Raw genomic sequence first — 16,860 nt, forward strand, 5'->3', positions numbered from 1 at the left:
CTGGGGACAGAGGTGTGGGTACGCTTGGTGGGTGCTGTGGTGTTGTTTCCAGATGGGGGAAGGTCTGTGGTGGTGTGTGACTGTGCCTGGGTAACCGACTGTCTGGAGGTCTCTGATGGGCCAGGTTGGTCATTCAGATCCAGGCGAGCTGAGTCGCTGTCATCACTGTAGGCCTCTTCTGTGGGGGGACTGGCTAGTGCTGGCACCTCTTCTCCGGTGACATTGGCTGGGATACCTGTGGGGATGTAAATGCAGTGTTATTGTTTCTGTGTGTGAACTTTTGTGCATGGGTGGGTTGCTCTCATAGGTTAAATTTGCCCTGGCAGCTTTAACTTTTGTGAGTTGATATGTAGTGGGCCAGCTGATTCTCTCCAGTGTACATGCTTTAGTGATAGGTGTACATGCAGGTCTATGAGTGGTGTCCATGCATTGGTTGTGAATGAAGGGCTTGGCATTGGGATGGGTGAGATGTGATTGTGGGGTATGTGGGTAGTGGTGGAGTGATGGGAGTGAGGGTGGGGGTATGTGATGGTTTGCAGGTAGGGGGGTGATAGAAATAGAAAGTTGACTTATCAGAGTCCAGTCCACCTGCTACTCCTGCCAGGCTCTCAGGATGCATGATTGCCAAGACTTGCTCCTCCCATGCTGTTAGTGGTGGGGAGAAGGTGGGGGTTCACCATCAGTCCTCTGTACAGCTAGTTGGTGTTTTGCTGCTATGGAAGCACCTTCCCTCATAGGTCATTCCACCTCTTCCTGATGTCATCCCTTCTTCTGGGGTGCTGTCCCACGGCGTTGACCTGTCCACGATCCTCCGCCATAGCTCCATCTTCCTAGCAATGAATATCTGCGGCACCTGTGCTCCAAATAGCTGTGGCTCTACCTGGATGACTTCCTTCGCCATGACCCTTACCTCCTCTTCAGAGAATCTGGGGTGTCGTTGTGGTGCCTTGGGTGTTGTGTGAGTAGTGTGGGTGAGGGTGTGTAGGGTGATGTGTTGGGGTGTGTGTTTTGAGGTGCGTGGGTGGTGTATAAGTGATGGTGGTATGTGGCTCTAGTTGTGTGAGAGGTCTTGCAGTCTCTCTCTGGTGGCAATTATTTGTATTCGTAAAGGGTTGTGGTTAATGTGTGTGTGTGTTTTATAGTGGTGTGGGTGGGTGTGTGTGGTGTGTGCATGGGTGTCAGGTGTGTGTTGTTCGAATTGTCCAATGTGGTGCTGTTTTGTTTCTGTGTGTGTATCATGAGTGTGGCGGTATGTACCGCCAATGGTTTACCGCCATTGAATGTCCGCCGTGGTAATTCGTGGGTCATAATGTGGTGGGTGTAGTTCTGTTGGCATAACAGTGTGGGTTTTGATACCGCCAGTTTATCGCTGACCTTTGGTGTGGCGGACTTGTGTCTGTGGCTGAATAGTGATGGGTTGGTGTGTGTGTCATAATATGGTGAACGGATATCTGCTGCGGCGGCGGTATGTTGGCAGCAGTCAGCATGGCGGTAAGTGGGATTTACCACCAATGTCATAATGAGGGCCTCTGTCTTTTGTTCTACAGCTTTGGACAAGTCCAGGTCTTTGAAATCCAATAAGTAGTGTAAGCCCCCTGTACAGCTGCTCCTAATGCCAGATGTAGGCCTGAGTTTACCTTTCATAAGGTCAACTCTATCTTCATATCCATAGGCTTTAAAAAAAAGTGTCATCTGTTATTCATGATCTACCCACTTGCTACCGGAGTCTATTGCTACTGGATCAGAAGTGTCAATAAATATCCATCAATGAATACAAACACACCATAGACCCAGGAAAATTAATGTAATCAGCATCTCGCCATTCATTGAAATTCACATATTTACATACTGATGAACTGGAAACCAAATTTACAGTTTGTGTTGGAATTAACTCAAAAGAGATGACAAGGATGTTCCATGTTTCTCCAGGCTCCATGAAGTCCATCTTAGGTCTGATTCTCACCAGACCCATATGTAAAGCCTCCTTCCAAATGTATTTGCCTTGTTATTCGGAAGGTTCAGCACACATCTCATCTTCTACCAACTGGTGACAGAGTCAATCCCTTCCGGTCTGGAGGATTCAGAAACTTCTCTATCCACTTTATTCCACTTAGAAGTGAATCTAAGGCTTCTGCACAAATTTGCCTGATCTTGGCTTCTGTAGAGGAGTTTCAAACTTTCTCCCTCGTATGATGTCAGTGAGTAAGATTTGGCGATCAACAGGAGAAAGGTGAAAATTCCCCATGATATTGCTCCTTCATTTCTTTGCCCAAGGTAAAAGCAGCATGTCATGCAGTTTGATAGCAAAGCAGTTTACTAACAATTACTTGAACATCCAGTAAATAAAGGGCTGCTCTAACACTGGAGTTGAAAGTGCACTCATATGCACACTTCACCACAATTCACTTCCTGTGTAAATGCAACGTTTTGTAAATGTCACACTAAACTATTAAGTTTCATATCCTTGCCAACTAAAGAACCTTTGTTTAAAGATACTTCATGATGCCACAAATCAATATTTGCTGAACATCTGCATACCACCATCTCCTAAGGCAGAGTTTAAGTCCACATACTCCCAGGCCATTTTTCCCATATATGCATGCTCGGAAGCCTAGCAGAAAGGTGTCGTTAGAGGTGATGAATGAATGAAAGAATGAATGAATGAACTTATACCGAGAGCAGCTACTCTGAGAGTGTTCCAAGGCTAAAGTGCATACAAATAGAATGGTAGCAACTAGAGGGTGAAAAGGTAAGTTTTCAAATGTTTACAGAAAACAATCTTATTTGACGTATTTCTGAGATGCACACTGGAAGTTTCCAGATCAAAGCCACACACAGAGGAAAGGATGGCCTCGCCTAGTTTCTTTTAATGCATACAACAGTAAGCAATTGAGGCTTTCCCGAGAGGAGAGCCCTGCATGGGAATAAAGCTGAATTATTCTTGTTGGATATTGAGGCCCTACTCCATGCAGGGCACGATGGGCAAGCACTTGGGGCCAAATGTATACTTTTTGATGTAAACCTGCGCAAAGACAGTTTTGCGTCAAAATGTTTAGTGCTGTCTAGTGCCATTTTTTAACCCCACCCGTGCGTCATATTTATACTATGACGCTGGGTAGAGCTAAGAATAGGTTAGAGTCATTTTTCCTCGTAGGGCAAAATCACGTTAACGCAGGAAAAATGATTCAGGTGCATGGGCTGTGCAGGGTCATCCAGGGGCACAGCACAACACAACACCAACAACCTTTGCATGAGCGTACACCACCATGCCAAGGCTGATGGAAATGCTGAAGCAGACCAGAAGAGTAGGGTAGAACGTAAAACTGGTCTGGTGTCACAGGACAGCTGGTACTGTCAGAATGTAAACTATAGGAAAATGCCCAGTGTCAGGCCATTGGCTCAAGCAGTATTCCCCATTGACAACAGTTGCCACAACTACCTGTGCTGTTTGCACTGCTCAGTTAGGAAATGGCAGTTTGGTGCCCATACAACATACACACTCGAAATTAGGGTTCCGTATGCCTATGTGATCAATCCCCATAGATCCCTATCCAAGTGCACCTCCTGTCAACTGATCATGTCCATAGACTCAACAACCATCAGGCACTGTCACATACATAAGGATATACACAGCAGTAATCTCATACTCATGCTGTCCAGCCCTGGGTTTACTCCTGTGCCTGTGTCACATTAGCTGCAATGCCACCATGCCACAGCTCAGGTATCATAGTGCAAAGACAACTGCATTAGGGGGAGGACATATGTGTGTAGGAAGGCAAACACACCCGCACAGTCACAACAGAAAACATAACTCTGCCAGGTCCATCAGTGCAATGCAATGTTGCACACATATGCAAACATCAACATGAGAAACGACCAATGGTAACACGCATTGTCTCCTGGAAATGCCATGCATTGTGTGGTGCTAGGTCTCTGCACTGCATAGGTGTATGTGAAAAATGAAAGACTGGGACAGGGCCACATTGTCATGTGTGGTGTTGTGACATCAGCACACCAACATTCATTGTAAGGCCAGACCATGCAAATGGAAGCAGAGGGAGGGTTGATGAGGACAAGAAGGTGGCAATCCACAATTTGCACAGAACCCACACCTAGAAGATGTGATGCAGACAATTGCCCAAACTGCCCTTCACTACATGTGACATGCAGGTGGGGCATAGGGCTGAGAGACTGCAAACATTAATGATAGGCACAATGCATGGGAACCAAGATGACAATGTACCACCAATAGGAAGTCAGTGACGTCACATTACAACTGGCACAACAAAGACACACTAATTGTACAGTATCTCATTGCAGAGGACGATGGCTCTCCTGTGGATCAGCCTGTCCTGGACTACCCTGATGACCTGGATGACCCGCTGACAACCATCAGCCAGGAAACCCTCCAAGATGTCCTGGGAACCCTCCAGACACCACCGCCAGTCGCAAAGAGGAGCATTCATGTAGCAGCCATCCCAGAGGACCCACCCACCACTCAAATAGTATGACCTGCCAGCTCAACACACAGCTGAGGACTCTGATGACACAGGGGCCACCTTTGAGAGGACAGTAGTGGGAGTCCAGCGGGAGCCAAGGAGGTACGGGTGGGGATGCAAACTATGGCAGCCAGCCTTGATAGTATGCGCATGTGCATGATAACTACCACTGAACAGACAGCAGCCACACAAGGTACACAATCCCCACTGCATGGAGTCCAACAGTATGTGAGGGACCTAACCACTGCTGTGAGGGAGTTGCCGCAACACCTGCCCTCCCAATCTTGCTTATGCATGCATGACAACAAGCAGGACTCCATGCACTGGGAACTGGTCTTCCTCAGGGTAACATGGCTGCCTACCACAGGGATGTTGCTACCATACACAATAATCAGCAGCTGCTCCTTGTTGGAGTGATGCCATATATAGTTTCACAGATGGCAGCTGCCGGGAATTTGGTGTCCACTTCTCCAACCACTGAAGTGTGTGTGACCCCCTCTACCCCACCACCACCACCATCAAGGACAGAGGAGATAACACACACATCAGAGGATGAAGATGTGGAACAGATCTTCTTCACCCGTAGGAGTACCCAGTAGCACCATCCCATGCCACATGGGCAGTGATTTCCCTTTGTAATGTGCTTGACAACATGCCAGTGTTGCTACAGTTGATGTCATGCAGTCTTCACCGACACACTGTTAACCTTTCCACTATGCACTGCAATTGTCTCTTACTATTCCATTGATAATTCATGTTCCCCTGCACTGAACAACACTTCACCTCAGCATGTCTAATGACATGTCCCTCAAACCTGCAATTGAATGGTTTACACTAATGGGGTCACAGACCTGGACGTGTAAATATTGCACTACAGCACTTTAAAATAAACAGCACCTACACAATCACTTTGTCTCTGTGTAATGTGACGTATCTACTTTTCTGGAGATTTGTGATGCGTGTAACATATCTGTGGTCACAGAGTGTCAGTACCAAAGTGAAGAAATATTGTGGGCAGATATCTACGCACAAGGGCCCATATTTATACTTTTTTTGCACCGCATGTGCATCAAATTTTGACGCAAAAGCATCGCAAACTTACAAAATATAATTATATTTTGTATGTTTGCAATGCTTTTGCGTCAAAAAATGACACAAATTTCCAGGGATGGACTGCTCAGGGCATGTGTTGTGAACATTGCTTGTCATACCTGGGACAATCATGCCATCAATTGTCATAAATGATGCTCCCCCTTGTCACACAAGCTCCTTGCAGATATTGCAAGTGTCACACTTAGTAATGTCAGAGGTCTGTTCATACATTCCTGTACTCCTGATATTTCACATCCACTGCCTCATATATGGGGCCCTTATTTTCCTTATGATTGAAGATGTCATAGTTGTGTGTCATGTGCTACAGTTGACCATGTTGACAACGTGGATGTGACTCATATGTTGTGGTCCATTGATTGAGTCCTTCATATGTGACATTCAAGAGATGAGTATTTTTTATATTTGTGTGATGTTTGCTGTACAATCATACGCATCACATGTGATGTTGCATCAGAAGTAGTCAGATTTGTCTTTGCAACATGCTCCCTGAGGTAATTCTCACATTCCTAAGGTACATGTGATGGAGAATGAAGCCACCGGAGCAGGATTGTGTGAGGTCTTTATTAACAAGGTGTGTAGTGTGATTATTAAGTGAAAAATGTGTGTACAATTTGATGTCTGTGTCGCATTCCTGCAGCTGTGTTCTGCTGTTCCTCCTCATTTTCCCTGTCACTATCCTCCTCCTCCTCCTCAGGCAGTTCTTGGTCCGGCTCATATAATCGGATGTTCATCCTCACACAAATGTTGTACAGGATAGCACAGGTCAGTATAATTTTACACACAATGTGTGGATCATATAGGAGTTTTCCTCCTGTGATGTCCAGAGACCTGAATCCGGCCTTCAGGATGCCAAAAGTCCTTTCCACAATGGTGCGTGTCCTCCGATGTGCCTCATTATAGGCATGCTCGGCTGCTGTGCATGGGTTGGGGAATGGGGTCATGAGCCATGGCTGGATCAGGAATGTTGTGTAGCATGGCAGTTGATATCTTGTATCATCTGTGACTCATATGTGTTTGTGGTATTGTGTGAATTCCTGGGCTTCTGTGAGGTCTTCTCTGCACTGGGTTGTTTGACATGACAACTTGTGTTTGGCTCATTGACCTAGGATCTATGATTTGGTTTCCAGACTGTTGGTCAGTATATATGAACCATGCATTGTGTAGTGTCCTACATGTTTCAGTGTGCTTTCACTGGCAGGTACATGATACATCCACACACACAATGGATTTAGATGTGGTGGTAACATGGTAGTAATACATGGTTTGGACATCCCATCCATTTAGACGTATGTCATTGCAGATGAAATGCAACACTGAGGCCCTTTGAATTGGGTAGGTGACAATGCACAACACATCTCCATAAGTTGGCAGCACTGAGCTGTTCAGTACTGACAATGCACAATTGTCCCATGTGTGACTTGTTTCTAGTCAAGCCTTTGTTGTTCCCTCTGCCAGTGGTTCATGTGCAACTGTGCACCTACACTACCAAACTTGCTCCAGGGAACCTGGTTAACTGCCTTTTGGAGGTGAATGTTTCTGTGCAGGAAGAGCCATCTTCTGGTACATATGCTATTTTGATGGACAATTGGCTCTTTCAGTGTGTGCAGCAGTGTGCAGTTTGCAGTGGTGGCACATCAATGTGTTCATAGCACGGTCCACTTCCTTATTGCAACCTGGAAATGGCACCCCAGGAGTGATGTATGATGTTGGGACTCCCTCAGTATTTCCGTGTCACCTACATCTGAGTCTGCATCATCATGTGATGTGTCTCATGGTGTTAGACCTGCTGCAACACACATCGCATGCCCTTCCACGCTACATACTACTTGGGAGGGTGGCCGATTGACTATGTGGCCTAATGTAATTGTAAATGGTTCATCTTCCAAGTTGCACTTACAGTGCAGGCCATGTCATTGTCACTGCGGGCTTTGACATTGGTCCCGTGGTGCTCTAGAGTGGCAGCTAATGTTTGTGGCAGCCATCATTTGTCCAGAGGTGTGTATCCCATTGTGTCAGGGTGTACAACATAACTACCAGTGTCACACCTCTGTGTCACCCTGCCCATGTGTCAATGTAGTGGTGTATGTCTTGTGTGTCCTACAGGGTTGTTGTGCTGTGTGTTTATTGCTAGGTTTATTGACTTACTGACAAGAAGGCCATTGCCATTTTGTCCATCCTAGAAGTGCTGATTGATCCTGCTGTGCTGGAATATGAATGAGTCATGGACACTCCGAGGATACTTGGTCAAGATGTTTGTGAACAATCCCTGGTGGTCAACTATGGCCTGCACATTGATAGAATGCATGTGCTTTCTGTCCATGAATAGGTGTTCTGTTGCTGCAGGTGGGACAATCCGGATATGGGTGCAGTCAATTGCCCTGAGCGCGTGCGGGAAGCCATGGATTTTATAAAACCCCTGTTTTATCTCCTGCTGCTTCTCCTGGGTGGTGGGGAAGCTGATGTGGTCGGGGTGTGAGGGAGATTATTGCATCTAACACCTTGGGCAGGAAAGCTGAGAATGAGGGCTGTGATATCCCAGTGACCAGGGCACCCATTGAACCAACATATGGTGGACAACTAGCAGCTTGGTCAACGGTGGTATTTTGTGTGGTGTCTGCAGGCTAGCTGTTAGTTGTGGCTCAATATGGCGCAGCAGCTGCTGTATGGCTTGCCAGTTGAGTCGATACCTCCGACTGATGTCCTGTTACCTGAGGCAATGGAGGGTTGTCATGTTTCTGAAAAGTCTCTTGTGCCTTCTGCGTTGCTTTGTGGGCTGCTTTGAGGTGGTGGTGGCTGCCGATGTTGGTCCTGTGCTTGTTATTGTCTTGCAAGCTGCATCAGTAGCACCTCTATGTTGTCCTGTTGGTCTGTAATGTTGCTTGTGTGTGTTTTCCTTATGTAGTGGTGTGTTTGCCTCATTTTAACGCCTGCCCTGACCCAGGTGGTAAAATTTGATGCAAATCGGGGTTAGCATAATTTTTTGGGTCTGCCTCCCACCCGTGCGTCATTTTTGCCCTGTTGGATAAATATGGCACTAGGGTGTTTGAGTCATTTTTTGGACGGGAACGCCTACCTTGCATCTCATTGACGCAAGGTGGTTTCAAGCATCCTTAAAATGATGTTAACTCTATATTTTTGATTCTAGATGGGTCTAGCGTCAAAGTATAAATATGGAGTTAAGATTGCGCTGGATTTGCGCAAAAAAAAAAGTGATGCAAATCCGGTGCAAACAGAGTATACATATGGGCCTAAGGTTTAAAAGGTAATTCTTCTATTTACTGGTAGTCAATGAAGCTTTTTTGAAAAAGAAGATGTTGGAGTGCACGAGACGCTGCCATGTTCTGCACTACTAGCCGGTGTTGAATCAAAGAAGCTGGAAGGCTAAGATATAAAATATTTGAATAATCCAATCTAGACAGACTGGGCACTTGAACAACAGTTTTCTGGGCTTCCCAAGTTAAAAAAGATAAATGTATCTTCAGAACCTTCATTAGCCAGAAACACACTTTCACCACTAAAAAAAGATTTGGCGCTTAAAGGAAAGACGATCATAAAATACAACCCCAGGATTTCTTCCAGATCCTGTAGGCGGCCGGGGCAGGGCCAGCGGTAGGCCAGCATCCAAACCAACCAGAAGACGGATTGGGCCAGAAAAGAAGGATTTCCATCTAGTATGGATTGTATTGCAAATTATTATTTTCAGCCAGCTTTCTAATGACAGTCCTCATTGAAGAAGAAAACGATTCTCTAGCTGTGTCCAAAGCTCCCTCATATTAGAAGAGAGGATGGGTATCATCAGCAAAAGAAATAATCTTAATACGATGTGATTTCTGTAAAAAGGCAAGCAGGGACATATAGGGGGTCATTCTGACCCTGGCGGTAGACTACCGCCAGGGCCAACGACCGCGGATGCACTGCCAACAGGCTGGCGGTGCATCCCAGGGCATTCTGACCGCGGCGGTACAGCCGCGGTCAGAAACAGAAAACCGGCGGTGTCCCGCCGGTTTCCCGCTGCCCTGAGGAATCCTCCATGGCGGCGCTGCAGGCAGCGCCGCCATGGGGATTCCGACCCCCTTACCCCCAGCCTGGTTCTGGCGGTTTTGACTGCCAGAACCTGGCTGGTGGTAACGGGAGTCGTGGGGCCCCTGGGGGCCCCTGCAGTGCCCATGCCAATGGCATGGGCACTGCAGGGGCCCCCTAACCGGGCCCCACTAGGATTTTCAGTGTCTGCATAGCAGACACTGAAAATCGCGACGGGTGCAACTGCACCCGTGGCACCCTCCCCACTCCGCCGGCTCCATTCGGAGCCGGCATCCTCGTGGGAAGGGGTTTCCCGCTGGGCGGGCGGGCGGCCTTCTGGCGGTCGCCCGCCCGCCCAGCGGGAAACTCAGAATAACCGCGGCGGTCTTTTGACCGCGCAGCGGTATTCTGGCGGTTCCCGTTTGGCTGGCGGCGCCCGCCGCCAGCCAAACTCAGAATTACCCTCATAGTCATTGAACAGCGTAGGGCTTAATGCAGATCCTTGGGGTACTCCACATTTGAGAGTTTTTGCACTAGAGAAATAGAGTTTCATCCACTCTATCACTCAGAAAAGAGACAAGCCACTTCAAGGCCGCTCTGCCCAGTCTGATATTTGTCAGACGTTGAAGCACTATATAGTGGGAGACGGTGTTGAACGCTGCTGATGGGTTTAATAGAACGAAGGCAGTTTTTGACCCTGATCCAGTGTCAGCTTAATGGAGTCCGACATTTCAAGCAGAGCCATCTCCATGCAATGACATGGGTGGGTCCCAGATTGAGAAGAGTGAAGGAGGTTATGGATTTCAACACACTCCAGCAGGGCAACAAAGGCCCCCACAGCCCATGTGGTGGTGGGGGCCTGAACCCCGGGGGGCCCCCTCAGCACAGTACCTTGTGCATGGGCGCAGGTCCCTGACTGGGTCCTGGGGGAGGGGCTCCCTTCCAGGTAGATTTCAGGGAGGCCCACTCAAGTTTCTGATAGCTGTCGATAAAAAGTAAAAGGTCAGCAAAGACCCTTTTACACTCCTGAAATCCATTCTGAATAGCAACTAGACAACAAGGAGGACACTGGAAGTGTCTTGCCCCTATGACACCCACAAGTGGGTGGACTAACACCCAGATTATGTTTTTACTTACGAATTATACTATATGGAATGTGGGACTACATTAATTGGTTATGAAAAGAAAGAGGAATGTAGAGCTAATGTGTGGTAGTGTGTAGTTTTGTACTGTGTGATTGTATTTTACATTGGTGCTTTGTGCTTTTGTGTTGTTGTGTTGTCATCATTTTGTTGCATTTTCGCAGTATTATGCTGTACACTTGTGACCATATTTATACTTTTTGATGCAAAACTGCACAAACGCAGTTTTGTGTCAAAAAGTATAGTGCCGGTTTGTGGCATTCCAGAGCACCAGCCGGAAACCAAATTTATGGAATCCCGCAAGCCGGTGCAAAGGGTGGGCTAGCACCTGGGAAAATGACGTTAGCCGGGTGGAGGTGGCGGTATGGGGGAAGGGGGTTTTGCACCAAAAAATGTTGTTAGGCTGGTTAGAGACAAAAAAATGCCCTTAACCAGCCTATCATCATTTCTGACGCAAAACCATCTATACCACATGACTCCTGTCTTATAAAAGACAGGCGTCTTGCCCACCACAAAGGTCCCCTGGGCATGGCCATTGCACCCAGTGCCATGTAGGGGGACCCATTTCAGGGTCCCCAATGGCACTTTAAAATCATTTTTAAAATACTTACCTTTACTTACCCTACTTACCTGGGATGGGGTCCCCCATCCTGTGGTGTCCATCTGATGTGGGTGGGGTTATCCTGGGGCTTGGGGTGGGCACCTGTGGGCTCTTTTCATGGTGTTTGACCACGGAAATGGGTCCACAGGTCCCCTAATGCCTGCTCTAACCCAGCTGTTAAATAAGGCGCTAAACAAGCTTCGCTCCATTATTTAAGCCCGCCTCCCCGCGTGCACCTTATTTTCACAGAAGGATAAATGAGACGCTAGAGGGTTTGAGTCATTTTTTGAACGGGAACGCATCCCTTGCATCTCATTGACGCAAGGTGGTTCATGCATCCAAAAAATTACTTTAACTCCACTATTTTGTCGCTAGCTGGGTTTAGTATCAAAATATAAATATGGAGTTACGTTTGCGCTGAATTAGTGTTAAAAAGAAATGACGCTAATTCAGTGCAAAGAAAGTATAAATATGCCCCTAGTTGTCTTAAAATTGCCTTGTGGTGCTGTGCTGTGTTTGGGTTATTTCTGTTTGATGTGGTGTTACAAAAAAATACATCCACAAATATTGCAGGTGCACTGACTTACCACCAAGGACACAGAGCACGGGGTAATCATGGGACTGCACGGACTGTTTGACTCACAGTGATTATTAATGAAATTTCCTGACTGAAAGGACTGGCAACATTAAACAGCACACTTCTAAAGAAAGTTTGAGGACACTTTGATCACTCTTTGTAGCGATATCTGCGTAAGTAATTTTAAACATTGTAACAAGTTACACATTTTCCCTTCTAAGCAACAGTTTCAGCCTCAAACAGGGTCTATTTTTATCATTTTAAAGGAGAAGCTCTTGCAGAGACAGAGGTACACTAGAAGTAAGGGTCTAAGTTGTCACTCCAGAAGTTCCTCTTTCTATGATAGGATCTGCATGTGATGGCTGTCTGTAATACTGATTTTGAACACATTTTTCCCTGTCATTCCTGACTCTCTCCGGGATGGGGAATGAAGAAAGGAGGCATTAGGATTTACGGGTTTCTGCCCCTGTGGACTCCTTTGTTTTTGACAAACAGATGCTCTGTATCCATACTTTAATGTTAACTGCATAAATATATGTTTGACATCGAGATTTGCTCATTTACTTTCACTGTAACACCCAGTGCATTGTGAGCGATAGAGTTGATGAGCAGGGAATGACGCCCCCGATTACTCGATACAGTAATGTAAACTTACCCCTCGCAGTGACAATATTCACATGGGACTTGAGTATAGAGTTTTCAGAGGGACGGTCGTGGAAACCATCTAGGTGAGACTGTAGAATGTGCCTCATGCCCATGCAATTAAAGATTCCCTGCCAATCAAACACATATAGGGGGTCATTCTGACCCCGGCGGTCTAAGACCGCCGGGGCCAGGGTCGGCGGGAGCACCGCCGACAGGCTGGCGGTGCCCCGCAGGGCATTCTGACCGCGGCGGTTCGGCCGCGGTCAGAAGAGGCAAACCGGCGGTCTCCCGCCGGTTTACCGCTGCCCTTAGAATCCCCCATGGCGGCGCAGCTTGCTGCGCCGCCATGGGGGATTCTGACACCCCCTACCGCCATCCTGTTCCTGGCGGTTCACCCGCCAGGAACAGGCTGGCGGTAGGGGGTGCCGCGGGGCCCCTGGGGGCCCCTGCTGTGCCCAGGCCAATGGCATGGGCACGGCAGGGGCCCCCGTAAGAGGGCCCCGCAAAGTATTTCAGTGTCTGCTAAGCAGACACTGAAATACGCGACGGGTGCAACTACACCCGTCGCACCCCTGCAACTCCGCCGGCTCAATTCTGAGCCGGCGTCCTCGTTGCAGGGGCATTTCCTCTGGGCCGGTGGGCGCTCTTTTGGAGAGCGCCCGCCAGCCCAGAGGAAATGTTTGAATGGCCGCCGCGGTTTTTGACCGCGGTGCGGTCATTCAACGGCGGTACCTTGGCGGACGGCAGGGTCATAATCAGGCCCATAGTGTTACATGAAGACACTGTACAGTTCACTGTCAAGGTTACAGAAGTGTTGAGTTATCACATGCTTGATGCACACATGAATCAACTGTTATCCCTAGCCGACAGACAAGGACGATTCATCTAAGCTCTGGCCAAGCGATGAAACCCTAAGGTCTAGAGGATCCAAGTATCTAAGGCATTCTGGACCACATCAGAGTGAACCTTGAAAAGGTACAAACATCTACACCACTGCTCTACCAGACCTTCATTTCTGCTCTAGTGGCTATTTTCAATCAGGGATTGCATGAAATATTTATTGCATGCAAACATTTGCCATATTTTGGTTGTATTTTGTAAGTTTGTGCCACTTTTGCCTCAATAAATGATGGTAATGCGGTGCAAAAAATATAAATCAGGGCCAAGGGCCTGATTACGAGTCATGCGGTCACAAGACTACCAGACTCGCGGTGGCCGTCAGACTGCCGTGGAGGTTCAACCACCATATTACTAGTTTGGCACCGGACCCCCCAACAAACTGGCGTCTCTGCCACGAGCCAAGATCCCGACAGGCTGATGGCAGTCCTGGTTGTAATCAACCAGGGCAGCGCTGAACTCAGCACCACCCTGCTGATTACAACTTTGTTCTCCGACAGCCTTTTCATGGCGGTCTCCCCACCATGAAAAGGCTGGTGGAGAACAAGTGCTGGGGACCACAGGAGGATCATGGCAGTGACATCCTCCCCACAAGTTTGGTGGTCCTGTGTTGGGATGGCCAAACTTGTAATCGGCCCCTTAGGCTTCTGAATAAGGTTCCCAGAGGAAACACTGGCAATAAATAATTTTCAGGCTGCTTTCAATTCAGTGATGTATTTCCCACTTGTGACGGGCTGCATTGATTGCTTCCACATTTATGTGGTGTGCCCAGAGGTAAATGAGTAAATTTTCCAGAGCGGAAAGATGACCCACTCTCTTAATGGGCAGATGATTTGCATGTAGGTTTGGTCTTTACTCAATGCTTTGCCAACTTTCCAGAGTTTTCAAATGTTGCTTTTCTTTAACAGTAGTATCATTACCAACATAATGAGTGATTTGCAGCATGAAAGATTGGCTCTTAAAAGAGTACTATAAATCTGTATTGTATGCTCTTTCTAAATTTACATTAGATTTAGTAAAATAGTTTATGACGATCAGTCCTTAAATTTGTCACCAGGCATGAGGTAGTGCTTATCTGTAAGTCATGACAACCATTCTTCAGACACAAAATGATGACTAAAACACATGGGACTAACACAAATAAAGTCTGAAACTGGAGATGAACTATACACACAGTCTGTCCACATCTTCATGAAAGTGTAAAACACATTGTGCTCTAGTTGTATTTAGTTGCAGTTTTCTATAGCACAAATTAGATTGGTCTGGGTATCAGAGCCCTCTTCAGAGAAGCATACAAGGAGTACAAATTGCAGGTTACAATAGGGGAATTAGTGGATGTTCAAAATGGCTCTTTCCGCAGGGTCACCCCCAGACATTTTGCCTCCCTCCTCCTCTTTTTCTGACCCTGTTTAAGTTGGCTTTAGGACTCTGTGATTTTTTTTACTGTTGACCAGTGCTAAAGTGCATGTGATCTGTGTCTAAAACATGGTAACGTTGGCTTGCTCCTCCCTGTGCACCTTATTTGCACGGGAGAATAAATAAGGCACTAGGGATTTTGAGTATTTTTTTAAACGGGAACACCTACCTTGCATCTCATTGACGCACAGTGATTTCACACATCCAAAAAATGACTTTAACTCCACTATTTTGGCGCTAGACAGGTCTAGCATCAAAATATAAATATGGAGTTAAGTTTGCGCTGAATTAGTGTAAAAAAAATTATGCTAATTCAGTGCAAAGAAAGTATAAATATGTCTTAAAATTGCCTTGTGGTGCTGTGCTGTGTTTCTTCTATTGTGGGTTATTTCTGTTTGATGTGGTGTTACAAAAGAATACATCCACAAATGTTTGCACATGCACTGCCTTACCACCAAGGACACATAGCATGGGGTAATCATAGGACTGCACGGACTGTTTGAATCACAGTGATTATTAATGAAATTTCCTGACTGAAAGGACTAGCAACAGTAAACAGCACACTTCTAAAGAAAGTTTGAGGACACATTGATCACTCTTTGTAGCGATATCTGCGTAAGTAATTTTGAACATCGTAACAAGTTACACATTTTCTCTTCTAAGCAACAGTTTCAGCCTCAGACGGGGTGTATTTTTATCATTTTAGAGGAGAAGCTCTTGCAGAGACAGAGGTACACTAGAAGTCAGTGTCTAAGTTGTCACTCCAGAAGTTCCTCTTTCTATGATAGGATCTGCATGTGATGGCTGTCTGTAATACTGATTTTGAACACGTTTTTCCCTGTTATTCCTGACTCTCTCCGGGATGGGGAATGAAGAGGGGAGGCATTCCCCACCTGTACAAATTGCAGGTTTCAATAGGGAAATTAGTGGATGCTCGAAATGGCACTTTCTGCAGGGTCACCCCCAGACTTTTTGCCTCCCTTCTCCTCTTTTTCTGACCCTGTTTATGTTGGCTTTAGGACTCTGTGATTTTTTTACTGTTGACCAGTGCTAAAGTGCATGGGATCTGTGTCTAAAACATGGTAACGTTGGCTTGAGCATATTTGAGTTACTAGTAGTCCCTTGTAAAGTGCACTGTGTGTGCTCAGGGCCTGTAAGCCAAATGCTAATAGTGAGCCTACAGCACTGGTTGTGCCACCCACTATGGTAGCCTTTCAAACATGCCTCGTACCTGCCATTGCAGAGCCCGTGGGTGCAGTTTAAACTGCTCAATCAACCTGGCAAGTGTACCCTCTTGCCTGGCCCAAACCTTCCTTTTTATTACATGTAAAACACCCCTAAGGTGGGCCCTGGTTAGCCCCAAGGGCAGGGTGCAGTGTATTTAAAATGTAGGACATGTATTTTTAAGTTTAACATGTCCAGGTAGTGAAAAACTCTTCAAATCATTTTTCACTATGGCAAGGACTATCTCTCCCATAGGCTAGTAAAGGGATTGCTTTAAAACATATTTTAAGTGTCATTTCTAATTGGGAAACAATAGAAAATTGGAGTTTAGTGTCTCTGGACTTTTCATAAAGGTGGCTTCTAAATTGCAGATCTGAAAATGCCACTCTTACTTTAACCATCCTGTGCCTGAGCCTGCCTCCAATCCACATCTGGTCTATGTAAGGATAGATGACACTCTATGAAGTCTCCCGCAACTCAAAGGCACATTTGGATATAAGTACTAGGCCTCTGTCACCATGTACTCAAGACACTTCTGGACTCAGGACATACTACCAGGAAGAAGGATGTTGGCTTCCTGCCCGCTACTTGACATGGAGTCCTTTTTGTGGTATTTTCACTGTGTTACTGTGTGTGCGCACAAATACTTTACACATTGCCTCTTTAGTTTAGCCTGACTGCTCTGTGCCAAGCTACCAGAGGGTTAGCACAGGTAAACATTTAGGG

This window comes from Pleurodeles waltl, chromosome 2_1 (assembly GCF_031143425.1).
Source record: "Pleurodeles waltl isolate 20211129_DDA chromosome 2_1, aPleWal1.hap1.20221129, whole genome shotgun sequence".
Lineage (NCBI taxonomy): Eukaryota > Metazoa > Chordata > Amphibia > Caudata > Salamandridae > Pleurodeles > Pleurodeles waltl.